The sequence below is a fragment of the Aedes albopictus genome, chromosome 2, assembly GCF_035046485.1.
Source record: "Aedes albopictus strain Foshan chromosome 2, AalbF5, whole genome shotgun sequence".
In the NCBI taxonomy this organism is placed as follows: Eukaryota; Metazoa; Arthropoda; class Insecta; order Diptera; family Culicidae; genus Aedes; species Aedes albopictus.
Window position 1 is genome coordinate 303,103,037 of NC_085137.1, and position 18,207 is coordinate 303,121,243.

General features: G+C 42.6%; 1 long non-coding RNA gene across 1 annotated transcript in view; it reads left to right on the top strand.

Moving 5' to 3' along the window:
- Positions 1–18,006, top strand: part of LOC109430671 (uncharacterized) — a 169,952-nt gene extending 151,946 nt beyond the window's left edge. The window contains exon 3 of the long non-coding RNA XR_009997801.1: positions 16,429–18,006. This is a non-coding gene — a long non-coding RNA (uncharacterized LOC109430671). The remainder of the gene's footprint in view (positions 1–16,428) is intronic.
- The last annotated feature ends 201 nt before the right edge of the window (positions 18,007–18,207 follow it).

The window sequence follows — 18,207 nt, forward strand, 5'->3', positions numbered from 1 at the left end:
TAATTTCAATCAAATTTGGTATACACATTCCTTAGGATGTGGAGGTGGCAGCAGGGGTACTGAAATTCAAGATGGCGGCTTAGGGGCTGTTCATAAACCACGTAGCCCAAAATTTGGACATCCTAGAGCCCCCTCCCCCCTTGTAGACTTTTGTCCATACAAAAATTTTGAAATTTGTATGGAGCGTAGACTTTGGTCAGACCCCCCTCCTCCCCCGAAAAAGTCTACGTGGTTTATGAACGGCCTCTTAGGTTCCAAGATGGCGGTGAAAACTCCAGAATATATGCTTTTAAACGGCATTACTCCTTCGGATACTATGCAATATGGGTATGTATCGATCGGGCTTCACAAGTAGAAAAATGATTATCCGACGCCATTTTGGAATTCAAGATGGCGGACCATATCCAAGATGGCGGCCATGGAAGAGTAGTTTGAGCTATAATACCATGCAATATGGATATCTATCGATAGGGCATGATGAGTAGAAGTCAAAAATCGATATTGTACGCCATTTTGAAATCCAAGATGGCGGACCATATCCAAGATGGCGGTCATGGAAGAGTAGTTTGATCTATAATACCATGCAATATGGGTATCTATCGATCGGGCATGATGAGTAGAAGTCAAAAATCGATATTTTACGCCATTTTGAAATCCAAGATGGCGGACCATATCCAAGATGGCGGCCATGGAAGAGTAGTTTGATCTATAATATCATGCAATAGGGTATCTATCGATCGGGCATGATGAGTAGAAGTCAAAAATCGATATTTAAAGCCATTTTGAAATCCAGGATGGCGGACAATAATCCAATATGGCGGCCACGGAATGGTGGTTTGAGCTATTCTACCATGCAATAGGGTATCTATCGATCGGGCTTCATGTGTAGAAGTCAACAATAGATATTTGAATCTATTTCGAAATCCAAGATGGCGGACCATATCCAAAATGGCGAACCATATCCAAGATGGCGGCCACAGAATGAGAGTTTGAGCTATGATAGCATGCAATATGGGTATCTACCGATAGGGCTTAATGAGAAAAAGGGAGGAAGATCATGGTAGATGGTAGGGTAGCGGTAGCGGATAAACGGTGGAGCAGACGGTCGGGTAGAGGGTTTGGGTGAAGGATAAAGTAGAGGGAGTGGAGTAGAAGGTTAGGGTAGAGGATAGGGTAGACGGTAGGGAAGTGGGTAGGCTAGAGAGTAGGGTTGAGGGTAAGAAAAATGTTAGGGTGGAGAGTAGGGTAGACGGTACGATTAAGCACAATATAGACTAGAGGGTACGGTAAAGGATAGGGCAGTGGTTATGGTAGAGGATAGTTTAGCTTTAGAGGGTAGGGCAGATGGTAGGGTTGAAGGTTATGATAGAGCGTAGGATAGAGGGTTGGAACAGAGGGCAAAAAAGACAGTAAGGTAGAGGCTAGAGAGTAGGGTAAAGAATTGAATTGAAATTAGATGAACTGTGGTTCGTTTTTGAGATACCTTCAGAAAATCTCTCCAGGCATTTCTCCTTTCGAGAATCATCTCAGGTTTATTTCCGAGATTCCTTCAAATATTGCTTCCGAGATTGCTGTACGGATTGCTCCGGAGTTCTCTTCAGGGATTTTTGCAGGGGTTGCTTAGGAAAATCCTGAAAGGATTCTCTTATTTATTCTTTCTGCATTCCTTCAGGAATTTGTGCTGGAATTCCTTCAAAAATTCCCTCCAGAATTATTATTTTTTCCTGTTGTTCCTTAAAGGATTCCTCCCGAAAAAATATGAAACAAATATATATTTTCCCAAGTTTTTTTTTCAGGCAATCCTAGATCATAGAGACATCTTCTATGGTTCTTAGCTGGAATGCCTGCTCAGCTTCTGGCCGGCATTCCTGTCATGATCTCTCTAAGGATTCCATCAGGTATTCTTTACGGGATTGTTCAGGAAAAACTTCAGGGATTTTTGCCAGAATTGCTTCAGAAAATCCTGAAGGGATTCTTTCAGATATTTTAACCACCATTTTTTCACGGATATCTTCTGGAATTACTTCACAGATTCGTTTTAGTATGCTTTCAAAGTGTTTTGTCGAAACATATTCTGAGAATCCTAATGAAATTCTTTCTACGAGCCGGGATTTATACAGCAATTCCTCCCGGGATTTCATCTGTGATTATTTCAGGGATTCCTACCAAGCTTCCAGCTGAGATTCCCTCAGAACTCTATCAGATATGCCTCTCAGAATTCCTTCAGTAAATCCTCCCGGGATTCCTTCAGGGATTTCTACCGGGAATGTTCATCCTCCCCAGCGTTATGTTTTTCAGACTTTTGTACGTAATTCTAAATTTCAATTGGTAGATCGCATAAAATTGAATATTTGGGTAGTTTATTTTTCATGTAGCCGAAAGACACATTATCTTTTCAATGTAACTTTGATAGTCCCAGAATAACACCATAAAACCCACACATTGTTCACGACTATAAAACCATGGAGTGGTACAAAGCCGTGTAGAGTATATATGGTTCTAATTTTATATAAAAAAATGGAATGATCATAAACCTGGGCGTGTTAGTGGAATACCTGTAAGTACGAGACACCGAAGACGACCTTATAGTTGAAGTCGAAATACGTATCTGTTAAACACGATTTTCTTCTAAACATGGAAAATTACTGAAAAGTTCACGTATGGTGATTACGTAAAGAGAATTTGTGGGGTGCTGAAGGAAAAACTCAATTACTTTATTATAAATGATTATCTGTGTAAAATCTAACTTCTACAGTATTTTAACGTTTGTGTATGCTACACATATTGAGCTCTCTTTTTTTTTATTTATTAAAAAAAAATGAGAAATGTTGAATACTGCTGTCGAAATTACATGAAATTAGAAGAACCATGCATTGCATAATTTTAGGCGTTTATCGGGTTATATTTCTGTCCCAATTTAAAAGTCCTTTTTCTATTCTTTTTGAGTGGTTATCATCTCTCTCACTTGTTTAGAGCTGTATTGTATCTATACGGATCAGAATATAACGATAGCGTAGAATTTGGGCTGAAATAGAACCCGGGAAAATTATTAGATATTGAGGACCTACAATGAAGATTTTTTTTGGAACTACACCATAGACTTCAATTTTTTTCGTCAAATCATGTTTATTTTATTGGAACTCGACCGTTGATAACAAATTTATTTGAAGATTTGAATTGTGAGACACCTTGGGCGTTAACGGGTTAACAGCGAAAACCACTGATTATTTTTTATCCCGTTTAACGTCGCGATATCCTAGGTCGCGATCATCAAGGCAATCTTGAATTATTTCATTCGCAATGTCATGAAACATTTCAATAACCTGATAATCATGGCTTTCGTAGTTAGTTATTCAATCACTTTGATCATTGAACAGACGATGAATCAGCAAGTTGTACTTCCGGAGTTTGTTATGGAATGTTGAAAAAAAATCTTTGATCAGACCGGAATTTGATCCCATGCAGAACCAGAGTGACATTTGTGGACAGAGAATCAATAAAAGAAGCATTATTGAATACGTAACTCAAATTAACTTCTTGACGAGAATCACTGATCACCTGCTCTCTGCTCACGGTTATTGACACTGAAGGCCATAGCATTTACCCTCTAATAAATATTTAGAACATCATAAACGTGGAACGCATTTCGTCAAAATTACATTGCCAACATTCAGAAACTCGGTCGATGGGAGCTGCTTTGTGCTCTCTCGTCATTAGTTGTTCATAAATACCCACCGGCTATATGTGGCATGATGCGGCTTTCTGTATTGCAACTGCGAAAGCATTAATTACAAACTAAAAAACCATATCTTATGATAAACGTCCGCTAATTTCGCGCAAAGATCCCTCGGCACGAATCGAAGACGTATAAAGTGAGAACGAGGAATAATAACCGCCGAGCATAATTTGCGATCATCGTTGCGGTCACAACTCGAATTAAAAAAAATCGCCACTCTTACCTACCCTCGGTAGGGCCTTATGGTATGATCCGGCCGGGAGAAGGGACAGGAGAGGAGGCCTTTTTATGCCACAACAACGAAAAATCAAACCGATGCAGAGCACAAAATTCACGCACGAGTTTCTTTTAAATTGAAAAATAATTTAGCTTCAGCCAGAAAATTAATGAGTTTTTTCTCCTCGCTCGCCTTATTAAAGTCTTGACTCGTCGTCGTCGTCGTCGTCGTTGTTGACTGTGTGTGAAAATATGGTCTGGACAGGGCTCACCAGAGTTCTGCATGGGCGAGAGCTGCTAAAATTCTCCTTTAATTTATGCTCCAGGGTACCTCCTGGCCAACCGCAACACCTTGCCTCCCTTTTGTAGGTAAGAGTTATGACGATGCACCGCAGTCTCGGTACTTATGGGAGCGCGCATACTTACTACGGCAGGGGTTTCCAATCTGGGAATATCTTATAACAAGTACACCGTTCCCAGGGCCGGATGTAAGGGGGGGGGGGCCGGGCCCCGGGCCCCGGGCCCCCACATTTTAGGGGCCCCCACAAAACCATTTTTTGGTTGCTAACATTAGCTTTATTTTTCATATTGCTCAAGTGCTGTTCGAAAATAAGGAAAAATTTTTTTATTCATATCTCCAAGGGGCCTCCACATCCACTCGGGCCCCGGGCCCCCACAATCTTTAATCCGGGCCTGACCGTTCCTTCTGTTCAAGAAGGTGCTCCTATCTCTATCCTACTCAATAAACAGAGAAAAAAGGTTGCATGAAAAAAAATCCGCGCTTCATCCCACTTTTTGGGTTCCATTCAAGTCCCATATGAATTCTGCAAAATTTCAGCGCAATCGGTTCACCAGTGGTGCTCAAACTGCGGCCCGTAGAATAATTTGTAGAAAAATAGTTACTGGTCGTTAAAACCTCGATGGTGTTCGTTTGAGTTTTATATTGATGGTGGTATGTAATCCATAAATTGGAAGACACTGGGAGGTATCTGTTGTTCCTTTACCAACGCAAGGCAGTTATTCAAAATATGACAAGAATCGATATAGCTCACCTCAGCTTCTTTTTTTTGTGGGGATTAAGATCGTGTAAGAGCTGCATCCAGTTGACTAATGATGGAACATCGGAAATTTCTCGTAGAAGACTGAGGCTCTTTTTGATGATAATCAAATCCGTATTCCATCCTATTTAAAACTGCCTTTACTGGAATCTAAGGGACGCTTGGTCTATAGGCAGATGTTTGTCTTCCGCACAGATCCCCATAAACATCGCCATCAGGGAACCATTTGAAGCACACGTTCTAAAACGGGCAGCGGCAGGCAGGTCGGCCTGGTTTGTGAGCCCTCCCTGAGTAGGTCTTTTCCAATTTGGCATGTTCGCGCCAATGCAAAGCATCGCCACGGACATAATGCATCACTCGCGCTTGCATAATGTGCATCTGGCCGGAGGATACAAGGTGGAAGAGTAATAAGCGAAAATCAAAGAGTCCAAAGGTCACGTCAAAAGGCGGGTGGGGGAAGGACGATGGGGCTGGTGGGTGGCAGCCGGCCGGCGACGTCGTCCGATGGAAAGCGGATTAAATTATCCCCCCGGAAGGGATGATGGCAAAATAAGTCTCGCTCGGGTTTGTGGGATTATGCATAATTATCGAAATAATTGTTATTAACGAAGAGTTATAGAACGATATTGGAAAAACGGGTCGGCCGCGCCGCCGAGGTGTGGTTTCTCACTGGCTGTGGTGGTGGAAAAAAAAATGTTGCGATACGATGATGTATGAGAGGTATGAAATAATTGGTTATAAGCTTTGTTTCCTCGGGTGATGACGCTGCTGCACCACTGCCATCGTCATGAGGTCGTTGATCACGAGTGTGGTATGGAAGTGCAATGCTATGATATGGTATAGTCGCACTCGAATCGAATTACAAAGATTAAATTTCATGGGGATTGATCACAAAAGATAGAGATCTATATCAATTAGATAATCTACATATCCGATCAAAAGTATGTATAAGGATATTTTCTATTGGCTTCAACTTCCTTATATACTTGTCCACTTGTCATTGAATTTCTTAACTTTTTGTTTATTTTTGTTACTACCCATTATAGCTCAACGCAATGGTTGTTCGGCTAGGCCCTATATAGTCGATGCAGTATGCGTGCGGGTATTCAGCAAAAGCAACCTCCTTGACTTCCTTGGGTATAGAGTATATTCGAGCTTGTCACATGATATACACACGCAAAATGGTCATTGACAGAGGAAGCTCTCAGTTAATAACTGTGGAAATGCTCAATGAATACAAATTCTTTCAAAGCTGAGAAGCCGGCTTTGCCCCAGTTGGGACGTTACGCCAAAGAGAAAAGAAGGAAAAAGTTTATTCGACCTGTTGTTTTCTTGCTGACAGATGACTCGATAAGAAGAGCATTCAACATAGCTCTGGTCCTCACAAATCCCTACCTCATGCTTCCACGGGTCAACGGACGATAAAAGACCGCCAGCTAAGAGTTGTGTGTTTAGCTGGTAGTGCAACCTGGGTGCTATTGTCCTTCTGACTGCAGTACGAGGTACTTCAGTAGTCACGATCCAAGCGGAGGTGCGGCTCAAACAGCGTCTGTTCCGGCATCCAGCGGCTGAGTAAGAAATGTTGCATAACGCCCAGTCCCAGCTTCAGGTGGTAGCCCCATCAGCGTAGTTGTCGCAGTGTTGGTTGGGACGCTAAACAGAACTGCTACGTTGGCCCTTCGGCGAGAGTTGGCGTAGGACCAAAAAGCCACCCGTAAAAGTCCCCATCACGAATAACATAGGAGAAAATACGACTCGATACAATCGGCAAAGACCCACGGCAGGGCTGGAATTCTCATCAAAGTGTAAAAACGCAGTGAGCCACTGGCTGCGCGCATTCAATACAAACGAATGTGCTGCGTACGGATGCTCATTCTCACGGATCTTTTGCTCTTTGAGGCGCACTGCGTTTTGGCGCAGTGCGTAATGTAGCTGTTTCCCGCAAAGAGTAAAGGACACATGATGCACGCATACTCTTTGCGCTGCTCATTGCGCAGTTGGTATGACAGAAATCACAGATAAACGAACGTAACACTGACGAAAATTTCTTCCTATATATCTCAGGATCCTGATAACTTACAGAGTTGGTGTTTTCGGCATAATTATTAGGCTGGTCAAGGACCTACTGGTAATGGGTAGTTTGATTCGGAATTCTTCCATTAGGCGGCGCTAGTGATCGAACAAATTTTATATTCCATATATCTCAGGACTCTGATCACTTAGAAAGATGGTGTCTTCGGCATTGTTGTTTGGTAGGACAAGGGCTTACAGTTCATGGACAATTTGTTTCGAAATTTTGCCACTAGGCGGCGCTAGTTACACATTTGCAATGTCATGCAAATGATTGATTTTTTTCATTAAGTATTCAACATGCTGTAATTTTGTTTTCTTTGAACATATTCAAGTCAAGTCAAATGTTTTACAAAGACCAATATGTTAGCCGTAAATGTGCAAAATTTCATTTCATTCGGTTCAATAAATTCTGAGATATAACAGTTTATTGAAAAATACTCAAAAATGAATCATTTAACTAGAATTGCTCTAACTTCATGTAAAATTATCCAATCAAGCCCAAATTTGTACCATTTAGAGCTAACTAGTTGTGCAATAAGCGATAAAAATTTGAGAATTTTTAGTGCACTCTATAAAAAGTTACAGCTTGCTGAATATTTTTGCGATAAATAATGTCAGTTGCATGCTTCTACTCATTTTTATAAAGGGCCACCTAGTGGTAGAATATTGAAACAATTTACCAATCAACTGGAAGGCCTTTACCAATCAAACAACATTGCCGAAGACACCATCTTTCTAAGTGATCAGAGTCCTGAGATATATGGAATATAAAATTTTGGTTGATCGCTATCGCCACCTAGTGGAGGTATTTATAACCCAATGGCCTATTGCTAGCAAGACCTTTACTATTCTAACAACTTTGTCAAGCACACTAACTATCTAAGTAATCATGGTGCTGAGATATACGGTATGAAATTTTCACAAGTGTCACATCTTGTTGTCAGTGATTTCTGTTATGTCAGAGACAAACAGACGTAATACTGAGAGTTTTTTATACCAAATATCTTATGATCGTGATAACTTCGAGAGTTGATGTCTTCGGAAAAAATATTTGGCTGGTTAAGAACTTACCAATTATGATTCATTTGATTAAAAAAAACCTTCACTAGGTGGCGTTACAGAGCAAACAAAATTTATATTATATATATTTCAGGATTCTGATCACGAAGATGGTGTCTTCGGCAATGTTGTTTGGTTGGTTAACACCTTCCAGTTGATTGGTAAATTGTTTCAATATTCTGCCAGTAGATGGCGCTAGTTATCAATTAGAAGAAGCATGCAACTTTCATTAATTATCGCAAAAGTATTCAGCAAGCTGTAACTTTCTATATAGTGCACCAAAAATTCTCAAATTTTTATCGCTTATTGCACAACTAGTTAGCTCTAAATGGTACAAATTTGGAGTTGATTTGATAATTTTACATGAAGTTAGAGCGATTCTAGTTAAATTATTCATATTTGAGTATTTTTCATTAAACTGCTATATCTCAGAATTTATTGAACCGAATGAAATGAAATTTTGCACATTTACGGCTAACATATTGGTCTTTGTAAAACATTTGACTTGACTTGAATATGTTCAAAGAAAACAAAATTACAGCATGTTGAATACTTAATGAAAAAAATCAATCATTTTCATGATCTTGCAAATGTGTAACTAGCGCCGCCTAGTGGCGGAGTTTCGAAACAAGTGGTCCATTTACTTTGAGCCCTTGACCAAACAACATTGCCGAAGACACCAACTTTCTAAGTGATCAGAGTCCTGAGATATATGAAATATAAAATTTGTTTGACGTCTAGCACCACCTAGTGGGGAAATACTGAATCAAACGATCCATAACCTTTAGACCCTTGATCAGCCTAACAACTTTACCGAAAACATCAATTCTCAAAGTAATCAGGATCTTGACAAATATATTGCTGTGTGCATTCAAGATGCAAACGGTGCCCAAATGCGCTCCAAACGCGGTAACACAGTGTTACCAAAGGCAACTTAGCAACCATAAACAAAACCACCGCCAACCTAGGATTCAAAGCTCCCACTGACATCGGGTTACTTATTAGAAAATCTTACCGCATTTGGTGCTCCCGCATTTGATATTTGCATCTCGAATGCACACAGCAATAGGAGGCAAATTTCAACAGTGTTACGTCTGTTTCTCGGTCTGTTTGTCTCTGATTTCACTTCGTTTCGCCTCACTCATTGTCAATTTACTTTCACACTCTTTCACAGTGAGCAGAACAAATAACGCAGTGTGTAATGGCAAACTGCTCTCTGCGTGTGAGTTTGCTCTCTGCGTTCTTTTTATTTCTCATTGCGTAGCCACCTGCTCTTTGCGCTTTGCGTTTAGAAACTGCGCATTGCGCGCAGTGAGTGAGGAAATGCCAGCCCTGGACCCACGTGACGGAATAAGGACTACGATTGAAAACTTGGAACATGGAATTGCAGGTCATTTGGTTTCGCAGGATATGACAGGATACATCCCCGCAACTTCGACATCGTGGCGTTGCAGGAACTTTGTTGGACTGGACAGAAAGTGTGGAAAAGCTGGCATCAAGCGGCTTCCTTCTACCAAAGCTGTGGCACCACCAATGAACTGAGAAGGGAACTGGATTTATAGTGTTGAGCAAGATGCAACTACATGTGATCGGGTGGCAGCCGATAAACGCAAGGATTTGCATGTTGAAAGTTAAGGGCCGTTTCTTCAACTACTGCATCATACACGTGCACTGCCCACACGAAGGGAGACCTGATGACGACAAAGAAGCGTTCTACGCGTACTTAAAGCAAACATACGATGGTTGCTCGCCGCGTGACTTGAAAATCGTTGTCGGCGACATGAACGCACAGGTAGGAAGAGAGAAAATGTACAGACCAGTAATCGGGCGAAAAAGCCTGCACGCCGTATCGAATGATAACGGCCAGCGATGCGTAAATTTTGGAGCCTCTTGTGGTATGGTAGTCCGAAGCACATTCTTCCCCCGCAAAGATATCCATAATGCCACCTGGAGATCACCCAACCATCAAACAGCAAACCAAATCGACCACGTTCTAATCGACGGTAAATTCGTCTCGGATATAACCAATGTCCGCACATACCGCAGTGCGAATATAGCATCGGATCACTACCTAGTCGCTGTATGCATGCGCTCAAAACTTTCGACGATTATTATCACGCGTCGAGGTCGAACGCCACGGCTCAACATCGAACAGCTGCGTAACGTAGAAGTGCCTCAAGACTACGCGCAGCAGTTAGCAGTGACCTTACCAACGTTAGAGCAGGTTGGCGCAGCTACATCTGAAGATGACTAGAGGGACATCCGATCCGCCATAGGTAGTACCTCGGCTGCAGCACTAGGGTTCGCGACTCCGAATCACAGAAACGACTGGTACGACGGCGAATTTGAACTGTTGAATGAGAAGAATGCAGCATGGGCGAGAATGTTGCAACACCGAACGAGAGCGAATGAGGCACGTTATAGACAGGCGCGGAACAGGCAAAACTCAGTCTTCCGGAGGAAGTAGCGCCAGCAGGAAGAACGAGATCGCGAAGCGACGGAAGAGCTGTACCGCGCTAAGAACAAACGGAAGTTCTACGAGAAGTTGAACCGCTCGCGCATAAGCTGATATGTACCGAGACAATCACGGGAATCTTCTCACGAGCAAGTAAGAGGTGATAGAGAGGTGGCGGCAGCATTACGATGAGCACCTCAATGGCGACGGTGCAAGCACCGAAGGTGGCGTGGCAACAGATATTTGAGTACGTGCGCAAGACAAAAGATTCTCGGCCTCTAAATTCCAAGAGATTGAAGAGGAGGTTGGCTGGTTGACGAACAACGCTGGAACAGTACCAACTACCAAGCGAGCTTCTAAAATACGGTGGAGAAGCACTGGTGAGAGCACTACACTGGGTCATTACCAAGATTTGGAAGGAGAAAGTATTTCCGTAGTAATGAATGGAAGGTATCGTGTATCCAATCTACAAAAAGGGAGACAAGTTGGATTGGGCGATCACACTACTGAGCTCTGCCTACAAGCTACTCTCTCAAATTTTATGCTGCCGTCTATCGCCGATTGCGAGAGAGTTTGTGGGATGGATTCATGGGTGAACGCGCTACAGCGGACCAGATGTTCGGCATCCGCCAGGTGTTGCAGAAATGCCGCGAATACAACGTGCCCCACGGCGTATGATGCAATCGATCAAGACCAGCTATGGCAGATTATGCACGATTACGGATTCCCGGATCAACTGATACGATTGATCAGGGCGACGATGCATTGAGTGATACGCACATCGTTCGAGTATCAGGGACACTTTCAAATCCCTTCGAATCCCGCAGACGGTTATGGCAGGGTGATGGTCTTTGGTGCTTGCTGTTTAATATTGCTTTATTAGAGAGTACAATAAGTGTTCATTCAAATATTACGTAACGCAAAATTTGTTAATTTTAGACCCCCTCCTTCCCCCACGTAACAATTTTTGTATGGGTAATTTTTAAATTTTGTATGAAGCAGCGTAACACAACGCTAGACCCCCTCCCTCCCCATGTGGCGTCAAATATTACGTTTGAACGAACCCTAAGGAGAGCGGGGATAAACACTTTTGAAACGATTTTCACGGTCCGTTCAGCTGTTTAGTTTCGCTGATGATAAGGGGCCGTACACAAATTACGTCACGCTGTTAGGGGTGGGGGTGGGGTTGTAGGGGTTGAACGGGGGTAGAAAAAGCGCGATGTTTGCGTGACATAATTTGTGTATCACCCCTAATGATACTATAGCTCGCAAATTTGAGACAATAGCGAAAACGTACATCCGACCAAAGAATGAAGCCAGGCGTATCAGATTGGTCATTAATGTGTTGAAGGCAAAATACATGATGGCAAAGGGCTCAAAGGAGGAATTAACGCGCCCGCCACCCAGAATTTCTATCGACGGTAATGTAAAATTCGTGTACTTGGAAATCCAGAGGAAATAAAAATTTTTTGGACTCCTCAGAACTCTACAATCGAACAAAGTTCGCCGTCACTATCTACAAAACGCTGATTAGACCGGTGGTCCTCTATGGGCACTGCACGTGCCCATTGGGCACGAACCATGGATCCACTCTACGTGCAGAGGACCATCGCGCTCTTGGGGTTTTCAAACGGATAGTGTTGCGTATCTACGGCAGTGCAGATGGAAAACAGGACTTGGAGAAGGCGAATGAACCACGACCTGCAGTAAAACTTCAAAATATCCACTCCCCCACATAAACACTTACATAGTTAACGGACCGCTTCCAACGGTCTGCATTAGCTTGATTGTAAATTGTACATTCACGTTCGATTCCTGTTATTATCCCGCATTATCGACTTGAAAATTCAGCACCAATTTAAATTATTGTTCGCGAGATACAGGCTGTCAGTCCGTCAGTCAGTCCCTTCCGATGACAGTTTGTGGCCATCGCCACTATTCTTTTCCCGAATGTAATTGCTGCATCATTGATACTCCCAACTGAACTGGCGACTGCACTTGCGAAGAAGTGCATCACGAATGATGGAAAAAAGAGGTACCAAAGGCCAACAAAAAGGAGTTAATCCTTTAATTTTGCATTAATCTCTCCTGCCTCTGCCTTGCGTCTGATCTACCGTTGCAGTACAGTAGAGAAATAAATTATTCCAAAACCATAAACGTATTCGGAGCAATGCCATAAGAAACCTTTATTATCGACTATTTATTCTGCAGTGTCGGGTAAATCTGGTTTTACGTGATGGGCAGTCAGAGTTGTATATGGTGGAATCCATCAACTTCTTACTTACTTCAAAATTATTGTAAACCACTGCCACTCATCGATTGTGTGTTGTGGGCATTCCTCCGCCCGCAGCCTGGACCCCCAAGCGAGCCTCGGAGGTCCCTGCATTCGAATCCAACCGGACTCAGACAATGGATCTCCGGCCGGTCTGCGCAAGAAAGACAAAGTAAAATCCGAGTGACTGTACAAAAGGGAGCAACCTCCGCCCTTTCCAAGACTTCTTGACGCAAACTTGAATGGAAACTGTGGTAACTTGCCTTTGAGCTTGATGAGATGAGTCCTGAGCTCTGATTGAATAATTTTAAATAATCGAATTATTTTATTCTGTGGTTTTTGTCTCTCATTCGGCTTACCACCACTCCCCTCCGACCAGCAAGATCAGTATTTATTATATTAAAAATTTAATTTCGTTTCTTTTAATTCTTTGTTTCTGCTGGGAGTCACAGTGTTACTTCCTTCCACAGCATTATTTTCGCGGTTCGGCTTGTGTCGTCCTGCCTTTGGTCACTTCTTTTTCCATTCTGCTTTGTGGTGTGTCGAGGCGGGGTTGCTCTTCTGATGGGATGGTTATCGTTGGCTTTCGGGTCAGCCGCGTGGACCCAATTCGGGCGGGAGCGGAATTCTGAGTAAACCTTTCCTTTGGAGTTTGGTTTATTGTAGGTTTTTTTTTTTTGTCTTCTTTCAGTTCAGCCTGTTAGCAGTTTACGCACTTCATTCAACGTTTTGTCTGTCGACGGTGAATGGGAGGCGGCTCATGGGTGGAACCCAAATGTGCTAATGGGGCGCTACTTTATAAAAGTGATATGTGAATTTGTTGACCGGACGTTTTGTTTTCTTTGGGTCTGTGATTTTAAAATTTAAGAAAATGATTGAGAAGTAGATGTTATTTATTAGGCCCATGTACACTCTTAACGAGTGCTGCAGATTTCATTATTCGAACAGCTTCATTCATCTGCACAAAATGACATGGTTTTCCCGTGATGGCGTCACGGAAAATCAAATCGACCACATCTGCAATGGAGACGAAGCCTTCTTGATGTGTGGAACAAACGTAGCTCCGACATTGCGTTCGACCATGATCTCTTAATCGGCGAGATCCGGCTGCGCATTGCTGGGATCCATCGAAAGGAGAAAATCGGCCACCGGTTCAACACACGCCGACTGGAAGACACTGCGGTGAAAAGATCCTTTGTCGAGAAGCTAGAGAACCGTGCTGCGAATATTCCAGAAGGTGGAAGCGTAGAAGATCAATGGAGCGCCATCAAGAACGCCTTAATCGCCACCGGCGAGAATAATTTGGGTGAGCTACGCACCCGAAGAAAGCAGTGGATCACAGATGATACCTGGAGGAAGATAGAGGAGTGAAGGAACGCCAAAGCCGCGATAGAGCGAGTGAAAACACGAGGAGCCAAAGCCGTAGCCCGTCAGCGCTATTCGCGAAGGAAGTGAAACGCTAATATAGACGGGACAAAAGAGCGTGGGCGGACTCCCTAGCCGACGAAGGCGAGAAAGCCGCAAACACAGGCGACATCCGTCCCCTCTACGATGTCTCACGTCGCCTTAGTGGGACCAAGATCATTGCTACGATGTCCGCGAAAGACACGTCTGGACAGTTACTGACCGACCCGGCTGACCAGTTGAATCGTTGGTTCGAGCACTTTGGAAACCTTTTTCAAGTGTCGGCCACGCCATCAACACCTCAGCATGATCCGCCAAGGATTCGACGCATTACTCGTGTCAACACCGAAGCTTCATCAGTGCAGGAGATAGAAACAGCCATCCGTAGGGCTGTTTCGAACAGGGTCCCAGGGGTCGATCGCATATCAGCTGAGATGCTCAAAGCTGACCCCGTAGTATCCGCACAACTACTGCATCAATTTATAAAGGTACCCAAAAAGGGTGACCTGACTGCATGCGATAATTGGCGGGGCATCATGTTACTGTGTATCGTTCTCAAAGTCCTCTGTAAAGTGATCCTTAACCGAATACAGGAGAAGATTGACGCAATCCTCTGACGGCATCCAGCAGGATGTCACGCTCCGTATCATCCTGGAGCAAATCAATGAATTCCAAGAGTCTCTCTACCTGGTGTTCATTGATTACGAAAAAAAGCTTTCGACCGTCTCAATCACGGAAACATGTGGGAAGGGTGTCCCTAAGAAAACCATCGGCCTCATTGAAGCACAGTACAGAGCATTTTCGTGCAGAGTACTGCACAACGGTGTTTTGTCCGGCCCCATCCGGATCGTTGCTGAAGTGAGGCAAAGATCTATCACCGCTATTGTTCCTCATCGTAATCGACAAGATCCTGGTTGGTGCGATTGACCGTGAACCAAATCGTGGATTGCTGTGGCAGCCCATTACCATGGAGCACCTAAATGACTTCGAACTGGCTGATGACGTTGTTCTCCTAGCTCAACGGCGCTCTGCTATGCTCGATGATCTTGCCGATCGCTTCTCAGCGGCAGGTCTTACCATCAACGTTAACAAGACCAAATCGTTGGATGTAAACACGGTCAACCCTTCCAGCTTTACGGTAGCTGGGCAATCAGTGGAGAATGTTGAAAGCTTACAATATCTTGGTAGCAAAATGGCGGCCGATGGCGGCACCAAGATCGACATAGGTGCACGGATCAAGAAGGCGAGGGCATCAAAATTCGGTTTTTTTTAACTCGAACGTGAAATCTGTGCTGATATACGCCAGTGAAACCTGGTGTGTATCAGTGGAGAACACGCAACGGCTGCAGGTTTTCATCAATAGATGCCTGCGGTATATAATTCGTGCATGGTGGCCTCACAATTGGATCTCCAACGTGGAGCTCCATCGTCGATGTCATCAAAGTGGAGGTGGGACACCCACACTCTACGCTCTACGCATCAAAAGAGCGGTTTATTCAACTGTTGTACAGCAATAATGTTTGTTAAGCAGCCGCAAAAGAATATTGTGACGTAGGTACTATTGTTTATTATGTGTTATCCTAATTGTGATGTTGTGCAAATAAATATATGTTTGCAGGCCCCGTGCGCAGAAGGGAGCGGAAAGGTTTCGAGTTAAATTGTTAATGTTTTTTTTGCTGTTTTCACAATGACTTTTTTATTATTATTATTACCATTATTTATTGTTATTACCAGTGACAGATTCAACTTCATTGACTAATAAATCTGTGAAAGTATGCATTATCTAGCACTTACAAAACGTAATGACTCACTCTAATCAAATCCATTTTTGTAGTCGTTAGTTTTATGAATGAACGTTGCGCAACTTACTGCCTATGGCTATACCTATGGCCAAAGCGGTGTTAATAGCTTAAGGGTATTTAAATAAGATAAACCAAAAGCAATCAACTTTCAGAACACCTTTTTATGCGCAGCGTGAATCCGACTTGTTCGATGTATGTACCCTTTTCATCTGCTGGAGGTTCCTCAGCTTGAGCTTCGTTACTCGTTTGCGGATTGTGATGCCTCAGCAACGCTCAAGCCAAGCACCCAAATCTATAGAAGAATTTAAACTAATTTCGTACGATTTTCTTCTCTTTTCTCTCTTCTTTTGTAGACAATGAAGCAGAAGTAATTTTAATCGATTATCTTCGCCTCCCAGAGGAACGCGGACGGCAAACTGCCTGGCAGTAGCGCGAACCAGTCGAAAACGAACGGATCAAGAGCCCGCCAATAGTAAAAATGGGAATGTTTTCTTGGACCGTGAAACTCGTTTTCGGCGGATTTGCACTACTACGATGGGACAAAGACACAAGTGCCACAGGAAGTCATCGTCCCGGTTCGGTTTGCCCGGAAGGTCGTTCGGAGAATAACCACACCACCTATTTGTAATTCGAGGGTCATTCGGTTGATCTGAGGATTGGAATCAACTCATCACTTCGACACGGTGATATTTGTTTTGTTTCAAATCAATTTCTATAAGAAAATCAAGAAACTGTTATATTTTGCTAATTTTTATAAAACACTAAAAGTTCTAAATTTTACAAACTTCTTCAAAAATGTTGAGATATATTCTATTACAATGATTTCTTATGTAGCATATTAGGTTTTGTAAAATTTGAAAGTCTAAGAAACCAGATCAGTCAGCTAAATTGTAATAAAACCTAAAATGCTACCTAATCAAACGTACAGGAAATCGTTCAAATGATTAAGCTTAGATTTTTCGACTTCAAGAAAAACTATCCATTGCAAACTCATCAACACCACCTGATGGAAGTCGAGAAGCGTAAGCTTAAGAGTTTGCGGTTATACAGTGACTCCACACCGACGAATCACCTCCATAATGCCCACTATTTATGAATCGCCGTGTTGATCGAACGAGTGATTCATAAACTGCGAACATTTTTGTCGATTTACAAAGTTTGGGGTCACTGTACTACCTGGCGCGTTTACTGAATGAACGCGAGGAAAGCGTAGATTGAAAATCACTTTCCGGACAGTCTATTTATTATGATAAAGAAGCACAACTGAAAGTCTAGTTGAAGCGCAAAAAATAATGAGCAGGAACAAGGTGCAAAGGAAGCGCTTAAGTAGAGAACAAATACGTACAATAGGTAGTTGCTTTTCTTCTCTCCCTAAATTAATTCTTATTAACGATAATTTATAGAGTAATGACGTTTTCTTTTAACCGTGAAATCAGATAATGGTAGAACATTATTACACTGTTTAACCGGGAGTCAGCAGAAAAAACGGCGCAAAACACAAAATGTACCGTTTGGTGAGCGACTTCACGGGTTTTGAACAACTCAGTGTTTTCCAGGAGATGATTGCTTTCGTTGCATATGATAAATGGCGAGGAACTTTCACAGCATGGTACGATAACATTTGATGCGAGGATTTAACAACAAACATCTATCATTGCTGCAGAAAGTGAGGAAGGAACTGAAAAAGGGAGCTAAATGATGCTGTTAACTGAAATTCGATTCAGAATGCCTCTGTAATTATTAGATTGTAACAACAGTGAATAGTGAAACGAGAAAAGTCTTATTATAAAACTAGAGCAAACAAATCATACAGTACATGTTTGTAGGGTAGCCACGAAGCAACCACCATTCATACCCCGCATAGAGTTTAAGAGAGATTTGAGCATTAGAAAATATAAAAAATAACAATTTTTATCAGCCAGCACAATAGAGTGATGATGCTTGTTTTAATTTTATTTTCGGTGTATGATGACATCCTACTTTCTCAAAACTATAAATCGATCAAAAATGAATCACTTGTTTTGCTCGACATAAATATGCTCATTAGTATGGGACACGCTTGTATGGAAAACATAAATCCTCGCTCCAGTCGACTTTTTAGATCCCATTTCGGTCCCATATGAACTGTACAA